The sequence below is a fragment of the Lepidochelys kempii genome, chromosome 5 (assembly GCF_965140265.1).
Source record: "Lepidochelys kempii isolate rLepKem1 chromosome 5, rLepKem1.hap2, whole genome shotgun sequence".
Classification (NCBI taxonomy): domain Eukaryota; kingdom Metazoa; phylum Chordata; order Testudines; family Cheloniidae; genus Lepidochelys; species Lepidochelys kempii.
The window spans coordinates 83,551,253-83,560,837 of record NC_133260.1 but is presented as its reverse complement, the minus strand read 5'-3'; positions in this window follow the sequence as shown (position 1 = coordinate 83,560,837).

The window sequence follows — 9,585 nt, the reverse complement described above, 5'->3', positions numbered from 1 at the left end:
CTCTCCTTACAATGTGTCTGATAATCAAGGTGGGCCATTTCCAGCACAAATCCAGGGTTTAACAAGAATGTCTGGGGGGGGGGGGAGTAAGAAAAAACAAGGGGAAATAGGTTACCTTGCATAATGACTTAGCCACTCCCAGTCTCTATTCAAGCCTAAGTTAATTGTATCCAATTTGCAAATGAATTCCAATTCAACAGTTTCTCGCTGGAGTCTGGATTTGAAGTTTTTTTTTTGTAATATAGCAACTTTCATGTCTGTAATCGTGTGACCAGAGAGATCGAAGTGTTCTCCGACTGGTTTATGAATGTTATAATTCTTGACATCTGATTTGTGTCCATTTATTCTTTTACGTAGAGACTGTCCAGTTTGACCAATGTACATGGCAGAGGAGCATTGCTGGCACATGATGGCATATATCACATTGGTGGATGTGCAGGTGAACACTTTAGATAAGCTATTACCAGCAGGAGAGTGGGTTTGTGAAAACTTGGATTTGTGCTGGAAATGGCCCAACTTGATTATCATACACATTGTAAGGAGAGTGATCATTTTAGATAAGCTATTACCAGCAGGAGAGTGGGGTGGGAGGAGGTATTTTTTCATGCTTTATGTGTATAAAAAGATCTTCTACACTTTCCACAGTATGCATCTGATGCAGTGAGCTTATGCTCAGATAAAGCTCATGCTCAGATAAATTGGTTAGTCTCTAAGGTGCCACAAGTACTCCTTTTCTTTTTGTGAATACAGACTAACACGGCTGTTACTCTGAAAGGAAAACACTGATCAGCAAATTATGAGTTTTCAAATGATACCTTATAAGGTATGCCTTGTACAAAAATTACTACAATAGTGTGTAGGATGTGAGTCCAGGGCGTACATTCTGTCACAAACAGTGTGCCTGAGGTTTGCTGGTGTTAATAGCAAAAGAAAGAACCAGACATTACTTTTAAAATTAAATGTCCAAATATTATGTGTAACTTTTTAAAAGTTTTTCCCACCCAAATTTTTCTGTATATCCTTCTAATCCTTAAAACAAGGCAATGCTATCCAATGAACACAGCCTTAGACTGAATTCTGAGGCCTGGAATTCTTTCCATCGTTGCTATTGACTTGCTGTGTGACCCTGGACAGGTCACCTGGACCCAGATTTTCAAAAATGACTGCCTAAAGCTAGGCACTTAAATATGATTTTAGGGTGGGATTTTCAAAACCACCTACGTGACTTAGGATCAAAATTTGTGCTCTTAAGTCAGTTAGGTGCTTTGAAAATCACACCCTAATATGTTAGTGGGGAGCTGTGCAGGGATGCTGGAACAATTTATATAGTGCGGGTGCTGAGAAGCAAACTGTAAACCCTGTATATAATGGAAACCACAAGTAACAGCACCCCTAGTTCCAGCACCTATGGAAATGTGTTTTTATGGGCTGAGCTTCCCAACAGAGTTTGAGCAGGGCTTTGTGAAGCTCCTGTTGTGATGCACAGTCAGTTGGAACCAAACAATATAAAGCAGAGCTCTGCAAATAGCTTAAACCGCAAATGATCACTGAACACCACATGATACCAGGAGTATGGAGGAATGAAGATAACCTGATCTGGAAGAATGGAGCCAATCTTGCAATTTTGGTGGGGCTAACTGAGACCTTGACAAGAGACCAAATTCAGATTGGGATCTGGAACAAAACATTCAGAGAGAGACTACTGGGAGACCCAGAATTGATGTAGAATCCAAAATACCACAAGAAAAAGAGATCTCAGGCAGAAAGACATGTGGATCTCAAAGTCAGAGTCCACCAGAAACAGCACACGGAGCTGCACATGCTGTGGCAACCAACACAAGCCAAGACAATGCCCAGCATATTGGAAAAGATGTAAGATGTGCAATGGCTTATATCACTTTGCAAGAGTTTTCACACACCTGAAGAGTGTGCACAGCGTAGACAAAGGGGATGATGACTGCACCGTTAACTGAGATGAATCTTCATAGGAATAATGAACAGTGTTTCAGCAGAAAGTAATTGGACTGTTAATCTGAAAGCAAATGGGACATTTATTAATTTTAAGTCAGACCCTGGTGCACAAGCCAATGTGTTGCCAGAAGCAGTGTTATTAGCATTAAAAGAAAAGCCACAGGTATTGGCAGGTAAATGGGTAAAATTCAGGACCTACAGTGGTGGGTTTAACCCCTCTAAATCAGTATGAGAACTAGAAGTAAGGGTAAATAACAAACTGGAAAAGATACAGTTTGTAATAGTACCAGGGAAAAAAGCTCCCATTGTTCGGTTAAAGCATGTAAAGACTTGGTTTCACCAAAAGGCTGAACTCATTAAAGGGGCAGGGGACTAAAACGATTGAGGAAGAGTTTGAGGACATCTTCCAGGTGATAGGGAATCTCTCAACGGTGTAACAACAAAAGAGCAGAAAGAGCCCAATTGCCCCACAAGTCACACCTCTAGGAAAATTCCCCTTGTCCTAAGACATTGTATTTTGGATCCTGGGATGTGCCACCATATCATGACAATTACACTGTGCATCTCTGTGATGGGAACAATTCTCACAAACAGCACTGATGTTCCAAGAGGTTGTATAATATTGTCACCCCAGCCAGACACATACTACAAAGGAATAGGTGATACCTTCTCCAAATCCCAGAAGGATAATAAGGGGCACTAAGTTTGGTGTTTTACCTGAATGTGTCACACGTAGGCAACAACCACAGCAGGTAGAAACAACAGAGCCCCAGAATATGGAACAATCAGAATAAGTGGACTTGTCAGGGGGACTAACCCCTGACAGCAATAGTGCTGAGGTTCCAGGGGAAGACTGCAGATTCAAGCAACAGCACAGGGCACCTCAAAGACTAGGTGACGTTATTATTAGTAAATTGTCATTAAGTTGGTTACGTGTATTTGTAATTGTATTATGTTCATGTTGGGATTTTAAGTGGTGGCGGTAAGTTTTGGCATGGAAGGGAATATGTGGTATTGGGGGACTGTGCCATTAAGGCAGAGAATTGGGGCAGGGAGCTGTGAAACTCTTATTACGTGCACTCAGTTGGAACTGGATGCAGAATAAAGCAGAGCTCTTGCAAGCACTTTGAGCACTGAGTGAATACCACGCTGAAAAGCATATTTAGGTGCCTAACTTGAGAGAGCCATTTTAAGTCTTGGCTTTAATCTTTGTGTGGATATACCATGCTCACTTTCCTTTTGCAAAGTGCTGTGGGACCCATAGATGGAAAGTACTCTAAGTACTAAGTAGTAGTAGGATATTGTACTCACTTTTTGAAAGCATCTTTCTCCTGTCTGACTGCACTAGCTTCTGGTTGCCCCAAAATTGCCGCATTCCTTTAAACTAACATACTTCCAGGCACTGTCTAAAAGGCTTTGGACAGATCACTGAACTCAGAAGAAGCATAAAGAGGACTCTGTGGCATCGTTTCATTAGCAGCTTGAAATGATAAGCACATTAAGCAGCAGAATCAAATCATTAAATCTAGCCAGCTTAAAAATAACCAGTCTTAAAAAAAAAAAGACACTCTTGTGGATTTTTATCCTACTTTAAATTGTTTCAGCACCAGAAGCCCTACATGACTATCTCTCTGTATAGAATATAAGAGAGCTTTGATGTTTTTATCACATTTCTGTATGCTTTCCTACCCTGTGAATCCTTTTCTCCCTCCCTCAGCATTTTGTGCAGAGGTGATGGGAGGGCAGGACATGGTGAATAGTTTCCATTCCAGAGTTTATGCCAAATGTCAGTGGGAGAGGAGTCCATAAAGAAACCTTCTGTGTGGCAAGTGGCACAATTTCATACCTCCCAACGGCAGATGCATCCCTTCCAAGCTGGGCTTAATGACCTTGGGAAATTGAGGCTGTTCTACAATTTTGCTTCAAGTCAGTGGGCTTTAAATGAAACTCAAGGGCTCTGAAATGTGAAGTTACCTGTGGTAAAAATTCTAATTCACAGATATGAAGGCGACTGAGGATCCTGTATCACTGCAGCGTGCAGCTCAGCACGGTGACAAATCTCTTTGATATAATAGGATCTGTTGTTTTCTTTGTTGTATACTGCAGCACTGCTGACTCTCCTGGTGTTCACCACTGCCCTTTGTGTTTACCAGGGAATGTTTCCCCTTTTTTCAGGCCTCCTCTTGAAAAATGCTGCTTGACCACCATGCCTTTCTTAGCCTAATATGAATCTGAGATCCACAGCACAGTAGTCATGCTTAAAAACACTTTTCAACTCTTAGATAACTAGTTAATATTATCTTCATATCCAGAAAGTACAGGGAACACAGAGAGTGCTGTCATAGTGAGATACATTATTTCTGACAATTTGGAAAGATTTTAAGCGTGATCACTGTAGGATAGGGAATATATTTATACTGTAGCAATTTATACCCAAACCATCATCCAATATGTTGGAGGATCTATATATTTTTCGAGCACACTGCTGAAAAAAACACCTTAGCATATTTGCATTTTTAACAGAGAAAAATCCATGCTGTCCCTGCACAGACTCCATTTTTTCTCATTCATTTCTGCTAGCTTGCATAAGCTATTTTTCCTTCCTGATACATTTCAATACCTACAACCCTGTCACCTCTTTCCTGCTTTTGGCTCTTTCTATAGACCTCCCTGCCCACAATCTCCCTACAACCTCACTTCACTGCTCATTATCACAAGAGTACAAGGAAAATAACTGAAACTATCTATCAAAAACTTTAAGCTCCCTCTTCATGCTCCCCACTGACCCACCTTTCCTCTGTGCCTCCATCTCTGACTGAGCTGTTTTTCTTACTCTTTTCCTTGAACTCCACAGCAGGACTCACCCATCCAAACCCTAGCCATCAGGGCTGAAATATTTAAACTTGGGTATCTAAAGTTAGGCACCTTCATCTGTATTTAGATATACATAGATAGGAGTCCTGATTTTCAGGGATGCTGAGAATCCGTAGCATCCACTGGATTGAAAACAAAAGTGTCCTATATAAAGGCTTCTGCATTCATCTCTTCCTCTTCAAAAGAAGATCTGTCCCACCCACAGGCTCTGCCTTTTTAGGGGGAGAAGAGAAAGAGAAAACCCCACTGCCAGCTGCCAGCTTCCTCTCTTTTCTGATGGAAAATCAGACATGTGGAACAAGGACTTTGCATATCACTTGTTCTTGAGATGTCTTGATATACCTTCCAAAATGCTGGAAACAAGTAAATCACATTAATATTCCCAAATTTTCAAGGGAAGGACCCCTCCTCTTCCCGGAGCCTTCATTTTTACATCAGGGATCAGCTAAGTCCACCTCCAGACACTGTACATACTCACATAATTCTGCTTGCTTGGCTCTGCTCAGGATACAGTTATCTTCCAGATACATTTCTTGAGGCAAATCTACACTACAAAATTAACTTGACCTAAGTTACGTCAACGTACGGCCACTGCAGTAAACATTACACTCCTTGTGTTGGTGGTGTGTGTCCTCACCAGGATTGCTTGCACCGATTTAACTGCTGGTGTGGGGCATTGTGGGATGGTTTCTGAAAGGCAGCAACAGTCCATGTCTACATTGACACTGCATCAACCTAAGTACATCGATTTAAGTACTACGCCTCTCGCAGAGGTGGAATTATTAAGTCAGTGTAGTGGGTGAGTTACATCGGTGGGAGCTATTTTTTAGTGTAAATGCTTACAGAGTTAGGTTGATATAACATTGACCTAACTCTTTAGTGTAAACCAGGCCTTGCTTTGTTCCTATTCTCTTGCTCTTGCTTCATCCCATCACTATATAATGATGCAATACTTCAACTCCACACAACATTGAGACCTGTGACTCAGAGAACTGAAACCAAAATTGTTGAGTTCCTTCCTGTTCTGATCTGTTCCTGGTAGAAAGTGAACATCGTTTTACAATACTGATGAAAAACCATAGAAGATCAGGGTTGGAAGGGACCTCAGGAGGTCATCTAGTCCAACCCCCTGCTCAAAGCAGGGCCAATCCCCAATTTTTGCCCCAGATCCCTAAATGGCCCCCTCAAGGATTGAACTCACAAGCCTGGGTTTAGGAGGCCAATGCTCAAACCACTGAGCTATCCCTCTCCCACCAGTGGGCCTCTGACCATGTTATCCTCCCCCTTTTCCGTGCGTAAAGAGAGGGCATGACAGGTACTGTTGAAGGCAGAAAAGGAAGCCTAAGCACCAGCTTTATCCTAATTTCTTTCTCCTGCATTCCCAGTACTGGAACACTGGCTTTTAAAAACTTTTTTATGTTCCCATCTTAAGTGGTTTTATAAGAAAACAAGGTAATAAACTATAACAAGAGAGAGAAAACAGTAAAGGATATAAAAACAATATAAATATACGATAGTGAATGGAATGGAAAATAGAACACTAAACATAAAGTAAAAATTTCAAATGAAAACTGATTTGTGGTCTAGTGTATTGTGTATTTGGCTAAAAATAATGGCATTGTATAGGGTATAAGTCAGAAGAGAATTTAGCCCATAAAATGCTCTACAAATGTTAAATGGTATTTAGTATGTTATGTTTTATAAAATAGAGGTAAAATTCAATCCCAGTCTCAAAGAGTTTACAATCTAGACTTCAGAATAGTCAAAGACGAATACAGTGTCACGAATGGGGGGGTAGGTGGGAAATCACAAATCCAAATATATTTACATACAAGTCCATTGTTTTCTGTGGCTGCTTTTCAAACTTAACTACAAGATATATAGTATTAAGATTAAGTTTCAAATTATTTTCCTGTTTTGTAATATGATCTTTTATGACAGGTTTCAGAGTAACAGCCGTGTTAGTCTGTATTCGCAAAAAGAAAAGGAGTACTTGTGGCACCTTAGAGACTAACCAATTTATTTGAGCATGAGCTTTCGTGAGCTACAGCTCACTTCATCGGATGCATGCCGTGGAAACTGCAGCAGACTTTATTTATACACAGAGAATATGAAAAAATACCTCCTCCCACTCCACTGTCCTGCTGGTAATAGCTTATCTAAAGTGATCATCAGGTGGGCCATTTCCAGCACAAATCCAGGTTTTCTCACCCTCCACCCCCCCACACAAATTCACTCTCCTGCTGGGGGGGCGGGGGTGGAGGGTGAGAAAACCTGGATTTGTGCTGGAAATGGCCCACCTGATGATCACTTTAGATAAGCTATTACCAGCAGGACAGTGGGGTGGGAGGAGGTATTTTTTCATATTCTCTGTGTATAAATAAAGTCTGCTGCAGTTTCCACGGCATGCATCCGATGACGTGAGCTGTAGCTCACGAAAGCTTATGCTCAAATAAATTGGTTAGTCTCTAAGGTGCCACAAGTACTCCTTTTCTTTTTATGATCTTTTATGCAACTGATAGAATTTTGTTGTTAGAGAGACAAGTGGGTGTGGTAATATCTCTTTTTGGACCAAGTTCTGTTGGTGAGAGAGACAACTTTCAAATTTACACAGAGCTCTTCTTGAGGTCTGGGAAACGTACTTAGAGTGTCGAAGCTAAATACACACAGCTGTGTGTAGCTGGAAAGCTTGTCTCTCTCACCAACAGAAGTAGGTCCAACAAAAGATATTACCTCACCCACCTTGTCTCTCTAATATCCTGGGACTAACACGGCTAAAACAACACTACGTAAAACAACAGTATCTCATTGTGTCTATTGACTGAGTTAATCTCATTCATGAAAAACAGATAATCTGAGGGTTATAAATCTATTAGAAATGCTAACTATCTTTCTTATAAAAAGCCACAGTGATGTTTCCCCCTACACATATAGAAAAACTTGTATGTTTCAGTCTATATTGCTTTTCTTTCACATAGGGAAAATGGCAAAGAAAGAAACAGTAACTGTAAAGTCACCATTAGGGAGAGAACATAGTCACTCACTCTGTATTTGAAGTGGGCACATAATGGCAGCTTGTCCCTGCAGAAGATAGACTCTTCTATATTGAAAGTTGCAGTAGGCAGAAAGGAGGATAACTGTATACAGTTGTATGGTGTTTTGTAAGTAAGGGTTGTCCTATAAGTGCAAAATGCTGCCATGCATAAATATTTAGCTAAACCACCACATTTCTCCCCTCCCCCCTCCCGATTAAATTAAATGAATGAAGAATTAATACTAATTTATTTTTGGAAACTTTTTTTCAGACTAGAAAACATTTCCTCAAAGCACTGGAATTCAAGGCCTTTCCTTATTTACAGTATTGCGTACTGTTTAGCTCACATAAACTTAATTCCTCGATTTACTTATAATCCAAGTATTTGTTTTCAGGAATAGCTTCTTCGTACTTACATGCTGGGAAATACTTTTACTGAAGTAAAGGCCTGTGACAGCATGTGGGGATGCTAGAAACCTTGTTTGGAGATGCACCTGCATTCTGTTATGTGACCGTGGCAGCTAGGCCTGGTGGGATATATTAACTCCAACACAGGAGCATAAAACTGTTGAGTCATTCTAAGGAAAGGGGTCAGAGATCCTTCAGGAAGATAGGTCAGCAACTATGAAGCACAGGAGGAGTCTCAGTTTGAGTCTGTTAGTTATTATTTGAGTCCCCAGTTCGGCAAAGCATTTAAATTGGTGCTTAAATTTTAGCATGTACCTAAGTCCCACTGACTTCAAGGTTGAACACGCGTTTAAGTGCTTTGCTGAATCAGGGCCTATGTTAACAAGGATACAAGAGGGAGATGATAGAGTTGGACAATATCAAGTGTGTATTGTATTAGTAGTAGGGCTGGTCAGGAATTTTTTGATGACTTTTTTTTTCATAGGAAAATGCCAGTTCCTCAAAACTAAAACTTTTTATGGGAAATGGTTTTGTTTTGATTAATTTTTCAACTCAAAAATTTGGAAAAATAAAGTTTTGAAATTGTTTTAATGTTTTGTTTTGACATTTTCTAAAAAAAATCCATTTTTCTAAATTGAAATATTTGTTTTGAAATTTAAGCTTAAAAAATTAAAAATGGTCAGAATCAAAACAGAACATTTTGATTGTTCCACATCAACATTTTTTTTTTGATTCTTGAATTTTTTTGAGATTTTATGACTTTTTAAAATCCCATATTGAGAGGAATAATCTTTGAAATCTCAAAAAAGTGAACAGGCTGGGAAAACCATTTCCTACCCAGCTCTAGTTTATAGAAGGGAGAGAATGCTATGTTGTCTACGGTGGAGCTGATCCCCGACGAGTGTCTTCCCCTGTGTTCTATGAGAGGGAGGTTTGCCCCCTCCGATGGGACATTTTGCTCCGAAGCCCCACTGACTGGGGGGTGAGAGACGAGTGCCCCATTCTTGTTTGTGCCGTTTATTTACATGTTAAATGTTCTGTTGCCATTTGAAGTAGTAGCAACTATGTATTCTTCTTTAAATCTGTAGAATATGTGGAGCCTGACTCTATGCTTCTCAATCAGGCAAAGTGTCCACTGAGGCAGTAGGGCCCCATTCTGTTTACTCCGTGGGAGTAGGGAGTCATTCCATTGACTTCAAAGGGTGTTGGATCAAGCCCTGGTTTGACCTATTTTAGCAGAGGATCTGTGCCTCCAAGCTGGCTGTGGAGGCTCCCTACTTTCCTTTCTATCTCCCTCC